Raw genomic sequence first — 16912 nt, forward strand, 5'->3', positions numbered from 1 at the left:
TTTTGTATGTGTTCTACAAGTGTTGTACCTGTTCTATATGTATGAAAGAAGCAAGTGAAGTTCCACCTAATACTGCCATCGTCCTTTCCTTATTCTGTGTGTAAGGGTAGGTTGCACTGCTGCTGTCCATGTTGTACCTGTGTTGTGTTGAAAAGCTTGTTATAAAACCTTCCACTACACAAAAGACAAAAATACCAAATGTCAGTGCTTGTTTTAATGCATGATGTGAATGAAAATATATGAGCAAAGTTTGCTTTTGGTTTTCTGCATGAAACAAGCAGTTTTTGAAATGGCCTAGATAACTTTGTAAACTTTTACAATATAGCTGGCCAGTAGCTCCATGCAACATGTAATACCTTAGACAATTTCTGGCATTTTGGCCAACAGCACTTTGCATGCTAGGGGTTTGAACCCATAAAGACAATGTCACTAGTCACTTATGAAATACAAAATAAAATGTATTTCTTGACTTTCTGCTTTTGTTTTTGCAGGCAAGCAAGGGGTAAACAGCTTAGTTGGTAAGAGGACATAGATAGCCTTACAGATGCAGAAGGGAGCACATCACTGCTAAACACTCCTTGCAAAACAATAAACCAGCATGTTAAAGACATTATGTAACAGAACAATGTGAGCAGCAGTGGCTGACCAATGGCCGAAGAGACACTGAGAGTTGAAAAACAACAGGCTAGTGCTTCTCGTTCTCGGATGATCCTCTGCCAAAAGGTTGGTGATTTCGTTCCGGGGACCCGCTACATCACTGTGGAGATTCTCCATCATCCATCACCACAGAAAGTACCATCACTGCATTTCCCAACATTCATCTGTACAGAAAGTGAAATCACTGGTTTCCTGCCAAAATCCATCTTTAATTGAAGAAGCCCATCAAGCAGACTTCATATCCTATCATCCATCTTTTCATATCCCATCATCCATCTCCATGGGAAGTGGCATCCCTGTATTTGCAATCATCCATATGTACAGGAAGTGACAGCACTTATTTGTTGACTCAGACCTCGCTTAATGACTGGATGGAAGCTTGCCTGGACAAGCAGTTTGTGAGGAACAGGTGTGTTTGAATCTATTGAGTGTACATAACCCGAGTCATCAGTGCCTGCTCGTTTACAAATTCAGGATCTGACACCGATTCAATAAAAATAATCCTACTGAATGTAGCACCTCTATGATTGATGTGAAGGTGCAAAATCAGTGCCATTTCCTGGTTCGGTTTAAGGCAACTAAAAACCTATAGACCAACAATCTTGGATCAATTAGACCAGTGAGGTAACAGCAAAAATCATGCAAATGGCATTTTCAGACTTTTTTTGGCACTTGAGCCTTATTGGTGCTGTTTGCAATTTGACATTCATTCTGTTTTGCCAACACTGAGCAACAGAACAGCATTTAACTGCCAGCAAAAAACATTGAAAAATGGGACAGAACTATATGCAAAATGAATATTTGCTCCCCATTTTTTCACACCCAGCTGTTAATCAGGTATAACAATGCACCCAATACCCAGTGCAAGTTAAATTATTAGAGCAAATACCCTGTTAATGTGGACATTAAATTCTTGATAGTGCATGGCTGTGCCTTCAGAAACCAGCAGATAAAGGTTGCTGTTCCAACCAAGTCGGTAGTTTCCCATTTCATATGTTCACCTAAATGTCCACAATTTTTACTTATCTTCGCCATGCCATTTTAGTGCTGACTAGCAAACATAAACAGGCAATAGGTAATGTGAAGACTTTTAGTCAGTGCTTACTTTGTGCCAGTGTTTTCTGGTGCTCTCCACCGGCACTTTCATTCAAAAGAACACAGTATCTAGCAATGTAGTATCAACTAAAACATGTCCAGGCCACTGTTACTGGCAGCACTGTCAGGAGCAGTGGGTGTTGCAAGCTGCAGTGACTTCCTAGGTGTTACTTTGGGCCCTGGTACTTATCTTTCTACAAATTAAGCACTGCTTTTAGTGAATGTGGTACACCTTCTTGCTAGCATGCATACCTGGCATCATGAACAACATCATAAACCTAAAATGTGTATGGTTGCCCTACGTTTGTGATATAAAATGGTGCCCATAAGAAAAGAATACAGATATAGTCAGGACCTTTGGTTTTCCTAGTGCTTGTTTTCTTTTGTTTACACATGTACCTCTACCAAAGCAAGTGAACAGCAGTTTTAAGTATTCACTACTGTTTTATGGCAACGTGTATTTCTTTTTTTACTCAGGACCCCATCCAACCCGTATACCTTCAAGCCCCAAGCGCTAGAATCCGTTAAAAAAAAAATCTCCAGTACTAAATGGGTACTTTATTGTACGATTAATTAAATTCTTTACAGTATTGGTTGAAAAAAAACAGTAATAACATACGTTTGTAAAATATAAAAATATGCGTTGCCTAAACTTTTTAGCAAGGGTTTAGGATGGAAAGCGTGGGACAGGGAAACAGTAACAAGCATTGGCATAGCCAATAGGTCTCGCCTTTGGGACCTTTTAAGTATTTAGCCTCGAGGCACATCATCCTGGATGATGCAACATCTACTGTCCTCATTCAGCCTTAAACAATGCCCTGTATGTGAAACACCATTTGGAACTCGTAAGCAATAAAGTAACGTATTTTTCAAGTGCTTCAACGCCTTACAATGCAGTATATAAATACAATAAAATACGACGTTTCAGGCCATTCATTATGTGTACATAAAGGGAGTAGAGACGAAACAAGGACTAGATGTGGTCTAGTGCCCAGGCTGAACTCCAAGAACACATACTATGCAGAAATAATACAATATTCAGCATAGAAATAGCTAGAACGTGGTGTTAAGCAACGTTAATATTTTCATAGGCATACAAATAAAGTTGTTAAAAGTAGTATCGCTACAGAAGTACCATCTGTATTTTCTAATATTCCATTCAGTTACATGAAAATAGAAAATGCTCTGATGCAACTATTACGTGTCGCTATATGAACAACAAAATCTGTTTAACACACAGTAAATAATAATGCACCTATGTTTCGCTGATTATGAGAAAGGGGTCCAACGACAGTGAAAAGTATTTTTTCACGTTTCATGTCAGCACGCTTTTAAAAAATAAATAATGAACCTGGTACCAATATAGATTGTTTATTTATGCAAGTTAGTCACAGTCTCATCTAAGGGTACAGAAAAGTGACACTAATTTCAGGTGGGCTTGGGGTTCGCACTACCAGCCACTGCAGGACATATGTTATGCTGTTTTGTGTAGCGCACTATTCACCAGTTTGGGTGTGCAGGCTCTTGCTAGACATACACAGGCAAGAACAATAATGTGTAAAATTGATATTCGACAATGGATGGATGTGCTGTTTACGCGCACAAACCTTCAGTGTGTATGAATGCATGTATGGATGGATGTGCTGTTTACAAGCACAAACCTTCAGCTGTGTATTAACCCCTTCCATGCTGCCGTCGGCTATTGGCCGACGGCAGCACTACCTCTCTGGTACTGGCGTCGGCCAATGGCCGACGCGACCGCGCCCGTTTTATAAAACAGCCGCACTGCCGCAAAAAAGCGGAAGCAGCCAACGGGTTAAGGTAGGTGTTGTTTACACGTGCAAACCTGGCTGAAAGGAAGCACAAAGGCAGAAGAGCACTGTATAGGTGCAAAGACGCCCTAAATATGGGATTAAAAGACATAGCTTGTTTCTGGACTCTTATTACACACAAGCATTTGCAATGCAATAGGTCTCGCACTTTCGAAACTTTGACCTATTTGTATTGTAAATGACAATGCCTTTTATTGACAATGCCTTTTATTATTGCAGGATTTTTAAACACATAAATAAAAGCTATTGTCATTTACGATGCCAGTAGTTCAAAATCTCGCAAATGCATGCACTGCCCAGGCTTGAACTAAAAACCAGAACTTCGAATACCATAATGCACTTTATTCACACACCAATTAGCAGCCAACATTGGACACGAGCATCAAGACTGGTTTAACTAGTCTCTGCTAAGGGAGGCGCAGTGCGGCCCATCAATGATCTATAATAGCATATGTTCAGAGATGCAAAACAGTTCAAAACTGTCACGACGAACAAAAGTGGACCGATTTAAAACTGATGTTTCCACCCGCCTCCCTTGCCCGTTCGCTCGCCCTGTATCACAGGTGAACTGATGAAGAATAACTGACGCGTCTTTTTTTCTTTGAAATGCAATTAACCAATGAGGCAGCTCGGCCAATCCCTGCCCCTTCCTCTGCACTCCTCGAGATGTTATAAATCACTGGGTCTGGCGGGGCTTCAGTTTGCACGGGTTGTTGCAAGGGGAGTTTACTTGGGCGGGTGTTGTAGAATTTTTTCACAATCCATGATTTTGTTTTGAAGTTTACGGAGTTCTGTTTTTCCACTGTGGGTATACATATTGTTTCGAGGTTGTGTTTTTCAAGCGGTTTTTATTAGGAGCTCTATAGTCCAGTATCCTGAAAATGCATTTATTTGTTATTTTTCATTGTTAGTTTTGCACTTATGTCAAAGAATGAAACCTATTTTTTGTACTCGAAAGACCTATCGTTTGAAAAAACTGTTCGAATGAGCTATAGTTTGATCGTTTTTTGTTTGAAATTGAGCACGCGTTGTGATGTGTTAAGTGCCTGAAGGGTCAAACCCAGAATGGAATCGACTGAAAATGTGCAGAACTATTATAGTAAACACATCTTAAAGGGCGGGAAAAGGCTTCTAGTACATCATTAGTTTAGAAAGTTTTACTTAAAGAATAGATGCTTAAGACTGCAAGAATCGCACGCGGGAGTTTCATTGTAAAGCATTTTACTTGTTGAAACACGTAAGTTACGCTATTAGTATGCAATTGAAGTTGCCGGACTAATCCATGGCAGTGTTGTACATAATTTGCTCAGAATCTGATATTTCAGCCCTCCAAAGCATGCACCCTTTTTGGAAGGTTATCCCGCCTGCTTTTTGACAAAAGCATTACTAGTTTGAAGGACGTCTATAAATAGTCTTCTGGAGTTAATAGTAATCTAGTGGTAGCCTGAAACGACCGATTCTCCAAATGAGTTGCGAAGAGTTTTTTTTAAATCCATTTAATTTCATTAATTAAGACAATGACGAGGCCAGAGTTGCTGACGTTGGACCTGGGGAACCGGGTTGTGTGAGATTCTGGTCGGCTCATGTAACGCGTTCCAATACCTTCCGGCCGAGTAGTAGTGTTATATATACATTGTAAACATTAACAGGCCAGCAACAAAACAAAAAAAATACAGCCTACCTGACGTCGCTCTGGAGCCTGCAGTGGAGCCCGTCGGCCTGGAGCGCGCCTCGAAAAGACGCCGGAGGGCGGGAGCGTGACGCCGTGAGCGTGCACGTTGGCGTTCACAGACCTGAGTCGGCTCGTACTCAGGTCTGTAGCGGCTCGTGCACAGCTCTGACTCCCTTGGGGCCTAGCAAGGCGGCTATAAGTCTCGTTGGCGGCAGCGCTTCGCGCTGCATCGCCAGCGAGACCTAACAATGCTGTGTTTTGTTAAAGAAGTGAGTCAATGTTGACAGCAGCAAATATTTACCCTTAAAGCTGCCCGCTTCGCTGCTAATGATAACATTCATTGTCAATAAGGTGGGCTCGGCATTGCTGGCAATAACAAAAAACAAACAAGCATTTACAATGCAATAGGTCTCGCAGCAATAAAGTTTGAGTTACTGGCATTGTAAATGACAATGCTTTGCATTCATTTTTTTTTAAATTTGCAATTGGTATATAAACATTGTTTGTGAATGGTTAGCTGTTGCTTATGCTAAGCAAAATTGGCAGTAATATAGAGTGCTAGTCTTGCTTGTTATAAGCATGCTGATTTAATGCGCTCTGATACCTGCGGGTAAAGTTTGCGCTATATAAAAGTGAAAACTAATAAATAAATTAAAAAAAAGCCTACCTGTACCACGTCCGTTCTTATTCTGCGATGCCACATATCTTTGGGTCCCTGTACTTATTAACTGCACCCGGCTGTGGGAAACCTCCATGGCAGGAACAAAATGCTGCGGGGCAGACACGGGCAATGTAGCCACTGTCCTGTGGCTGCACCGCGGGTTAACAGTGTAGGGGCAGGAAGGCAGGCAGTTGGTAGTGCTGTGCCATAGCAGTGTAGTTCTCTGTGTATGCTGGCCATTGGGGTTGCTATTGGCTGACAAGAAGTGGTGAGGAGGTGCCGGTTCAGTCTGCCTGCTTCCTGATCTTGGGCAGGCGACAGGTAAAATAAGAATTCAGTCTTCCACCCTTAAGAGATTCATAACATGGGGTTTGGGGGAGCATAACTAAAGAGCACGAACGCAGAGCACGGGGGAGGGAAAATAGCTTACTGGCATAAAGATGAAACAAAATACAGAGGTGGAGGAAAGTACATAGAGCAGAACAACATGAGCATGGTTGGCAGAGGAAGCAGACTAGGGAGAAAACTGGAAAACGCATGCACTTCCATAGTAGAGTGCTCATGCAAAAAGAATAAAGTAGTGCCCTGAAAGTGAGCAGTGGTATGACAAGAGGATATGCTCGGTGGGGGGGGGGGAGGGACAAATGTGATGGACAAGGAAAGCTACTGAATAAGTAGCAAGCATATAAGAGCAACAGTAAAGCCAACCAGTGGTATGCAATGGGAAAGCCTTGTGCCCCATGAAGTCCTTGGGAAATTGTCAACAGACCACCTTAGCTTGAAGATTTTTGTGTGGGAAAAACCTGGAAATTAAAAGCAAATTAAATATAAATACTAAGTGGTGGGGTTGGTGGCAACCAGTAACAAAGGAGCAGGTGGGGAGAAGAGAACAAATCACAGCACAAGGGAAATGTAACACTGGAAAGAAGCACATGATGTACAGAAGAACATACCGTGGTGGGGAAGAAGCACAAACGGAGAACAAACAAGGGTGAGAGCAACATGGGGGCTGATGCGAGTACACAAGAGTAGGTAAGTAAGCAGCACTCTTAAGAGAAATAAGAAATAAGGAGGTGGGACGTGCATGGAGGGAGGAAATACACGAGGGAGAGAGCGGTGAAACACACACGAAGTGCTTATCAAAAAAATACTAAACGTTTTTTTTCTCCTTCATGACCAGAATGTGTGCATCGTTCGTGACACCTCACCATGGTAAACTAGTTCACTTGTGCTGGGTCCACATTCGAATGTAGGCATAGATATCTGCGCAAACATCAGGGTGGGGAAAGGACTCTTGAACAAAATATCGCTCAGAATACTAGGATCCACTGGAGTATTTCTTGAATAAAGGAACCGGACTTCACCAAGGGGCATAATGATCTGGTAAGTTAGGGCTGCAGCTGAGAGCTGCTGTGCCAAATCACATGTTAAGAACAGATTTTGACTTGGGAGGACTGGCTTTGGCTTTAGCCCAGTCCACTTAGGGGCTCTCTGCCTCTCTCTCTCATAAGAGAAAACATTAGGAAACCACGACAGATGGACTTCAGATCTCAGCAGCCTCCTTAATTGCTACAGACAGCAAGACACAGGATGAGCGACATGACATGGGCTTTCTTGTAGGTCTTTTATGGCATTAGCGAATACCTTTTGGTGAGGAGAAAAGGTAGGGACAGGTTATAGATTTAGGTGACTTAATCAAGTGCTATGAGTAACAATGCAAATGGCCTATTGCAGAAGACCCAAAGGGACAGATTTAGCCTGCATAGGTATAGCAGAAGTGCCTATCCTTGAACCAATGCTCTGGAAAGAAAGTGGCTCAACAGATGCATCTTCAAAGGCACGGAGGTAAAAGGAAGAGAGTGGATCTACGAGTCCTGGCCTGAAGTGATGGTCCATAGCTCACCGCACGACCCAACCATGTTAAAGAGAAAACATGGGACTTTAAATAAATAAGAACAAGCATTTGCAAGATACGTGTGATGCTGCAGTCTTGGAAGCCGGTGCGCTTCTACTATGGCATTTATGGTCACACTGGGGATTTGAAATCGGAAGGGATTCCGGGCATCAGGCTGCCGTGAGTGCTGCATTAATGCAAGGTCTGCTCCAATCCCAGTTAATCACCAAAGTATTTCTACATGCGCCCACCTGGACGCTACTGAATTTGTTAGATACCTCTTGAGGGTCCAGTGCGGTGTCGGCGGGCCTTAGTCACGTGCGTGGACGTCGCAGTGAGGCTTCTTGGGCTGGGGTTGAGGCACACAGTCTGGGCGGGACTGTGTGCCTCAGGAAATATTTTACATTAAAGACAAATAAGCACATTTTTTCACTCTCCATGCCTTGTTAGACTAAATATTTTCACAGTAGTATACAGGAAGTGAGAGGGGGAGACGACACAAGGGGTGTAATTGGAGCGGAAGTTGTCGGCCGCCATCAGGGGCACGCGCTCTTCATCTCATACTGTTTTCCTTATGGGGTCAGGGGCAGTTCTGCGGCGTGCTCAGTTCCCTGCAAACCCTCTGCAGAAAATCCTTGCTTTACTTTAATGGGTAGGAAATGAAGGAAACATATGGGCCCTCGGGCCTCGAATGCTATACATAAATATTATCCGCGGTACTCACAGACTTAACTGGAGGCCGTGGAGGAAACGGTGCTCACGTTCAGGCGGTTGTAGTGCTAATCCCACAGAGCTGGACGCTACTGAATTTTGCAAGATACCTCTTGAGGGTCCGGTGCGGTGTCGGTGGGCCTTAGTCACGTGCGTGGACGTCGCAGTGAGGCTTCTTGGGCTGGGGTTGAGGCACACAGTCTGGGCGGGACTGGGGCACAAGTCGTCCTGGAGCGCAGAACAGCCTTTGTAGTAGAATTAAGACGGAAGAGACGCGGGAGGGCAGGAGCGTGACGCTGTGAGCGTGCACGTTGGCATTCCCTGCGGCTCGTGCCGGTGGCGGCGCCTGGGTCTTCGCCCGCTGTGCTTGAGGAGTGCTGCGCGGCTTGTTAGGCTGTGGCACGGGGCCGCCAAAGCTACAAAAAACGAGGAGCAGCGCAAAGTGCTGGTAAGTGGGGTGAAGCATGCTGTACGTGGGCTGGAGCATGCTGTACATGGAAAGCGCGCCACGCTTGGAGCTCGTGTGGTGAGCATTGAGCCGACGGCAGAGAGGGGTGGGAAAGTGAAACTAACCGCATGACCGCCTGAGGCTTTCAAGGGAGACAGGAGATGGTGAACGCACGCGCGACCTGATCCGATTCCGGCATGCTGCACGTGCCCATCTCTTGTCTCCTTGTAAGCAGAGCCGCCCACTATAGGTCTCGCTGCAACAGGGCTTCGCCCTGTATCGCCAGGTGCGAGACCTAACGAGTCACTTAAAGAACAGGTTCAGTAGTGTGGAGCAGTTTTGACCACTTACCGTGCATTGTTGGGAAAATTTGACTTATATATTAATTTATACACTATAGCCTGTAGACTTGAAAAGCAGCGTGAGGCCTCCTAGTATTCACCAGTGCGCATCGGGCTGTCTAAAACGTGAGAGAATTTCACACTATGTCAAAATCTTAGGCTTTCCGCTCAGACTGGAAAAACGGGTCAGGCAGTGCTATTAAAAACGAGCAGAAGGAAGTTAAGCACAAATGAAGAGTTGGTCAGCACTTGTAAGTATTTGCCCATGCAGCACATTATCCTTGGAAACTTACTCTTACACTGCAATTCAAACTATCATCCCACCTCTGTCAGTGCTTCCGAGACTCAGCTGATATTTAATTCCCTTCGGAATGGACAATTATTTTTAAATTATCATGCGACAAAGTGTTGCCGGGCTGCTAGTTGGAAGTATAATATCTCATTAAAAAAAATACTTTCCCCACTAAATAGGCAGATTTAAATCACTCCATCTGTTCACTGTGGTTATTTACACAGCACGCACAATGACCAAGGAAGGAAGGCGGGACGAGAACAGAAGAACTAATTGGAAAAAAAATGAAAGCAAGAGACAAAAAGAATGAAGGAGGGGGAGGTGTGAAGTCAGGAAAGAGAAAGGGAAACAAAGAGGGACAATGTAAGGAAGAATGAAAAGGATGGATACGCAAACAAAGAAAAAGGAGGAGAAAGAGAAAAGGAAGAGGCTAGGTAATGAGAGGAGGGGGATGAGAAAAGTGGGGTGAAAGAGGGGAATGGTGAAGAGGAGGGAAATTGAGGTGGAGGAAACAAAGGCTGAAAGAAATCGAACATGAGGAATTAAAGGAAAGGAAAGCGGGAGAGTGGACAAAAACAAAACAAGCACGCGAGTACTGCGTGCGTGCGCGGGCCTCACGCTAAAAGTAAAAAAAAAAAGGAGGCACGTCTGGCGAGTTGTGTGCAATGTGCTTAATGAGCCATGACTAGAGAGAAAAGCCAGCTTTAGACCACAAGCAAAAGTGTGTGGTGAGCTTTTTAAAGTCCACTTACTAAAAGTCTCGGCGATAATCCTATGGGAGGACTATAAGGCGGTAATGTGAGGCAAGATACAGGATGTCATAGCGAGGAAAAGACGTGAGTAGGTCTACCAAGTGGAGACGCTAGAGAAGAAGCTAATACACCTAGAGAAAGAAGTGGGCCCAGAAGTGAATACAATCCGGCTGCGTCAAATTGCGCTCACTCACAGAGAACTCCGAGCTCTGACAGAAAGGGAGGTGCAGACCCAAATACAAGCCTCACACTACCGACTCTACGAGTCGGGAGATAGGGCAGGGACATTATTGACCTGGATAGGCAGAAAAGAGAAGGAGGCAAAGTGGGTGGCCATGATACAAGAGAATGGAGAAGAACACACCACAGCACACAATATTGCGGAGGCATTTGCCTACTCCTACACAAGTCTCTATGACACAGACCCATAACCAGGGAGTCACAGATAGCTGCCTACCTTGATCAAATTGACATCCCATCCATGACCCGAGAAGATAGAGAAGCCTTAGACGAAGATATCACCCTGGAGGAAGTACTGGAAGCTATTTCCAGACAAAAATCAGGGAAAGCCCCTGGGCCAAACAGCCTCTCGGCAGAATACTACGAGCAAAATGCTAGCCAATTAGGCCCCCATCTGTTAAATATGTACAATGAAGTGAAAGAGGAGGGAGTAATCCCCATAGATCTCCGTAGTGCTACCATAATGGTAATTCACAAACCAGGGCAGCCACCTGAAAATTGTGGGTCCTATCCCCCAATCTCATTACTTAATGTTGAAACTAAAATATTAGCCACCATTTTTGCGACGCATCTACTTATGGAAATTATGTACCTCATCCACCACGATCAATCGGGCTTCATGCCCAAGCATGCTACACACCTCAACCTCCGTTGCCTGTCCAATTGGCTAGACACAGTAAAAAGCAGGACTACCCCTCATTTACTCCTTTCACTGGACACTGAAAAAGCCTTCGACACAGTTAACTGGCCCTACATGCGTCAAGTTTTGGTGAAATTTGGATTTGGACAAAGCTTTATAACATGGGGGGACCTACTTTATAACAACCCTACAGCCAAAGTCTTTGAGTTAACGCGACACTACGACACTATCAGCGGGTTTCCTAATAAAATGAGGAATCAGGCAGGGCTGCCCCCTATCCCCCTTACTTTTCACCCTGGTATTAGAACCACTGGCATTTGTAATTAGAGCCCATCCAGGGATAAGCGGTTTCCGAGACAATGACGGAAGTCTTAGAGATGAACGGCTTTACTTGTATGCAGATGACATCCTGCTCTACATAACCCTCCGAATGAGACCCTCCTGCAAGTACTACATCTGTTTAAATAATACAGCTATCATGTGGAATATAGTATTAAGTGGGACAAGTCAAATCCGTACCCGCAGGAGGTAATCTTGACATGTGCATATTACCAGAACATCTCCACATAGCCAGGGAGGGATTTAGATACATGGGGCTCTTTATTTCCACCAATGAAGAGGACTGCTTGCCGAATAACATTAGGCGAGTAGTCACGGAATTCCGAGAAGACATGACGCAATGGCGGCGGCTCCCTCTGACATTTCTGGGTAGAGCGGCAATGTATAAGATGATCACCCTCCCCAGGCTCCTTTATATTCTACAGAACACATATCATAGAATCCCAGGGGCAATCTTCAACAGGATCAATGATGAATTTTGCACGGGGGGTCACCCGAGAGTGGCACTTCATACGCTACAACGCAGCCAATATAATGAAGGGATTGCATTACCAGACATACAGTCCTACTACAGAGCCGCACATCTAATAGTAATTAATGAATGGGGGCATGTAATGGGAGACCACCCAACATAAGCTCTGGAAAGACTCCAGTTCCAGAAACACACCTACTTACATTATGTCTACGGGGGCTCAGGAACCAAGGGACTATTACCCGCTACACAAAGAGCGATTGAGGCATGGAGGGGGCAAAGAAACAGATGCAATGGGATAAAAAGGTGACGAGGGCGACGCCACTCTGGGAAGGCAAAAGATTGTCTGAAGTGTCTCAACTACATGTCTTTAAGAAATGGAACATGGTTGGAATTTCTAATGTGGGCAATGTCTTACATAGCGGCGGCTTAATCCCCTTCGCGGCACTTCAAACTGAGTACCGATTAACACATACGCAAATATACAAATATCTCCATTTGCAGCATGCCTGGAGAGCAGATAAAATAGTCACGACAGACATCCCTGAATATGCACCGCTCGAGGGAAGATTGTTACAAGAAGAAATTTCCTCCAAGGCAGTCGCATTGACATACAAAACTCTAATTAATAACATCCCTTCCAATTTGAAATCCTTGCGGTCCAAATGGGAAATTTACCTTAGACCCATTGGAAAATATTGATTGGGAGGAGGCCTTGATTCATCCAAGAGAAGTGGTCATTAAGCTACGACTTCGGCTAATTCAATACAAAATCCTTCATAGGGTCTATTATGATAGGTCCCGATTACATACAATGGGGAGAGCGGGGTCACCCAATTATCTGCGCTGCAACACTGAACAAGGTACATACATACACACACTATGGGAATACCAGAACAACCAAGGATATTGGGCTCGAATAATGACAGAACTGAATGATATACTAGATATACAGTGGGCCAGGGAACCTAAATACTAATTACTCTGAATCTCCACGGACGCTGACCTTCCCCGGTACAAACTTTTATTGTATAACCTGGGGCTGATAGTAGCTAAAAGGGATATTACTAGGTCCTGGGGAACATCAGATATGCCCACCCTAACAGAGTGGTGAACTAGCATGGACCTCTATATGGGGACTGAAAAGACAACATGTGCAGCCAGTGGCTGCCATAAAAAGTTCACTAAACTATGGGCCCAATGGTTGAGCTACTATGGCTTAGAAATGGAAGAGGCAGAAGCCGATAACAGGCATTCACCCATGTTGAAAAGAAATAAAATATGTAACCCCTAGCCACGCACATCTGCTAGTTGGCAAAGAAAGACATCTCCTACATGAGGGGAGGGGAAAATTATTATACTGGGGAATACATTTTTCCATCTCTGTTTTTTCGAAGCGAATACCATCTGTACAATTGTTGAGCAGACTGTGTACAATGATTCTCCTACCAAAATAATGACTGATATTTTTTCTGTTTTATTTTTTTAATGTCAAGATGAAAATAATAAAAACATTTATTAAAAAAAAAGTATTCTAGAGCTTTTCTAAAAGATTCCTAAAAAATAAAGCAAAGAAAAGCAAAATTGTCATATTAAAAATTAACATAAAGGGAATTTACACAGGGCCTTATTTAGAGATTGGTGGACAGGATAGTCCCTCACGAACGTGGTGGATATCCCACCGCCATATTACAAGTGCATTATAGCCTATGGAACTTCAAATTCGGCGGATAGGATATCCATCACATTTTGACGGAGTATCCCATCCACCAAGCTCTAAATAAGGGCCATAGTTTCTTGTTTATGCACCTGGTCCCAACCCAGCCTTCTAGAATCTCCGAACATGAACAAATGGCAGGTATTATTCTCTGAGAAATGTGGCAACCATAACTATCAGTGGTGTACTACCCTGTGTGGTAGACCAAAAAGGACGCAGAGACAGGGTACACAGGCTTATATAATCAGAAAAAGGGAAGTGAGATTGTGATCAAGGTCACAATCTAATGTGCCACCCCTGAACTCCCCCATGCTGAGGGTTGTATTTACTTAAAACGAACACCTTTTTATTTTTTAGGTCGAGCCTGTGTAGCACATGTGCTGCTCTGCGAGGCATGCTGTATACGAATATGGACTTGAAGCTCTGCCTACTTCCCGCCCATACACCTCACCCTCACCCTCACTCACCCTCAACCCCTCACCCACACTCACCCTCAACCCCTCACCCTCAACCCCTCACCCTCACTCACCCTCAACCCCTCACCCTCAACCCCTCAACCCCTCACCCTCACCCTCACTCACCCTCACCCTCACTCACCCTCACCCTCACTCACCCTCAACCCCTCACCCTCACTCACCCTCAACCCCTCACCCTCACTCACCCTCACCCTCACTCACCCTCAACACCTCACCCTCACTCTCACTCATCCTCACTCACCCTCAACCCCTCACCCTCACTCACCCTCAACCCCTCACCCTCACTCACCATCAACCCCTCACCCTCAACCCCTCACCCTCACTCACCCTCAACCCCTCACCCTCAACCCCTCACCCTCACTCACCCTCAACCCCTCCCCCTCGACCCCTCCCCCTCAACCCCTCACCCTCACTCACCCTCACTCACCCTCACCCTCACTCACCCTCAACCCCTCACCCTCACACAGTGCAATAGGTCTCGGAGCATTTGAGTTAGAGCTTTTAGAATTGTTTATGGCTTTTTTTATTTGTAATTCTTTAGCATTGGCTACAGGAAACAAAAATGCTAAAGATTTACAAAAAAAAACCATAAACAATTCTAAAAGCACTAACTCTAATGCTGCGAGACCTATTGCATTTCCAATGCTTGTTATTTTTTAGGTCGAGCCTGTGTAGCACATGTGCTGCTCTGCGAGGCATGCTGTATACGAATATGGACTTGAAGCTCTGCCTACTTCCCGCCCATATTTTTCATTGGCTTGTGTCATTGTCCTTTATAAATGTTGGCTTCTGATTCGTTAATAGGCTTGTTAGTCCCTCCTTAGTACCGCCTTGCCTTCATTTGTAACCTCCTAGGAGGACTGGTCCTTTTACTTCTGCTGTTATACGGCATGTCTTCTTTAGTCTGTAGGCACTATTTTCTTTAATGAGTTTCTCCTACTTCAGGCACGACATGCTTTCCTGCAACATTCAGCGGCCTATGCGAGCTTTCACTTTCCGAGCATCCTGGGACAATGGCGTCTGCTTCTTTGAAATTAAATAGGTCTCGTATTTACAAGAGTTTGAGCTATTGGCATCGTAAATGGCAAAGCCTTTTATTTATGTGTTAATTATCAAAATAGATAAATAAAAGGCATTGTCATTTACAATGCCAATAGTTTAAACTCTCTCAAATACGAAACCTATTGCATTGCTAATGCTTTTTTTCCCCCTCATTCGACTCAAACCTCAGCTAACAAAAGATCAGAAAGTTGCCACTGTTGTTCAAATAAGAGAAGTAGGCTATGGGGTGATTGTTTCCGCTCTTCGTCCCACGCCTACCAGTAGCAAAACCGACTTCCCTCCAGTTGCTGCCCTCCTGTTGTGAAGGAGAGGGTGGTTGTACTCTCTGCAGGATTTAAGACCAAAGACTGAAGTCGGTGGCTAGGCAGGCAGAAACCTAAAAGGTTACAGCTCTCACCAGCACAGTCTACGAGTTCTACTGAGGCTTAATCATAGGACAAAAAAGAAAAAAAAACTCAGACTAAAGTCCAATTTAGCAAGCTGTTTCAAATGGCACTCTTCTTAGAGTTCTTCAGTCGGGCCAAATCTATTTTAGAGCTTTTTTATAGAGAAGATAACCACTCTGATTGTGTTGGGGGTGTTTTCTCGACCCATCTCTTACATATTTCCTGTCTGGCCAACAGAATAGCAAAAAATAGAAAACCTCTATCAGGGCCAGTGATGTCACTAGATACACCAAAAATAATAAGTTTAAGGGAAATTTGTATTGTGCGTCCCAAAATAGAAGTTAAACAATCTCCAACTTCTCTCCAGAATTTGATGGACAAGCCCAAAACATATGCACATCCGGGACACTTTCCAAATCACATTTTTTACACCTTGCAGGTAAGCCTTTAAAGATTTTGGAGAGCCTCCCAGGGTGTGTCATAAAATAGTGATTCCTCCTCAGCCAAGCAGGCTTCACGACTGAGAAGAGAATATTATAAGAGGTGTTCCTCAGTTCCTCCCAGTCTGTCTCCGGGATGGCTTCCCCCCATAACTCCTCGGCTAGCTTGAACTCGCCGTCAATAGCCTCTTCAATAGCCCAATAAAAAAAAAGAAATCTCTTTCTTCCTTACAAGCTTGTTAAACAGATGTTCTTCCAGGGGATTCCCCCGGCCTAGCGAGCTCTTCAAATTCTGAGACCAACTTAATAACTGCAAGTACTTGAACCTTGATATGCCCCCCTCCAGCTTATCATTTAAAGTGGCCCACGGTAAGAGAGATCCATCGACCACAAGATCCCCCATACTAATACCCCAGATGTTTTAAGAGGAACTGCCAGCAGATCTTTTAGGCAACTGGGAGTTCTTGGGCTATCCCACATGGGAGCCAGCCTTGACTAATATTGGAGACCTGTTCGTTTTTTTATCCTAGCCCATATTTGAGCCGCGCCACTGAGGACTTTTAGTCCAACCTTTTTGAAAAAAAATTTGTCCCCATACTTAAACAGAAATCCTTCATGTGAAAACCCCAGTTGTTCCAACATAACTAAAAACATTTTACCTCTCCCTGAAGAGTATGGAGATTTTAGCAGCATTCTGGAGTTCGTTAGCTGGAAGGTCCAAGCATAATATTGGATATCGGGGAGTACCAGACCACCTTTTTCCCTTCTACGTCTTAGCTTTCTCC

The 16912-nt window shown here is 44.2% G+C and overlaps 1 protein-coding gene and 1 long non-coding RNA gene across 3 annotated transcripts in view; one reads left to right on the plus strand and one right to left on the minus strand.

The window, feature by feature from the left end:
- LOC144828875 (uncharacterized) overlaps positions 1 to 3185 on the plus strand; it is a 778691-nt gene extending 775506 nt beyond the window's left edge. For both annotated transcript variants that reach the window (XR_013610548.1, XR_013610549.1), the window contains one exon: positions 492 to 3185. This is a non-coding gene — a long non-coding RNA (uncharacterized LOC144828875). The remainder of the gene's footprint in view (positions 1 to 491) is intronic.
- COLEC12 (collectin subfamily member 12) overlaps positions 1 to 16912 on the minus strand; it is a 585337-nt gene that overhangs the window by 292333 nt on the left and 276092 nt on the right. The window lies entirely within an intron of this gene.

This window comes from Lissotriton helveticus, chromosome 4_1 (genome assembly GCF_964261635.1).
Source record: "Lissotriton helveticus chromosome 4_1, aLisHel1.1, whole genome shotgun sequence".
NCBI lineage: Eukaryota > Metazoa > Chordata > Amphibia > Caudata > Salamandridae > Lissotriton > Lissotriton helveticus.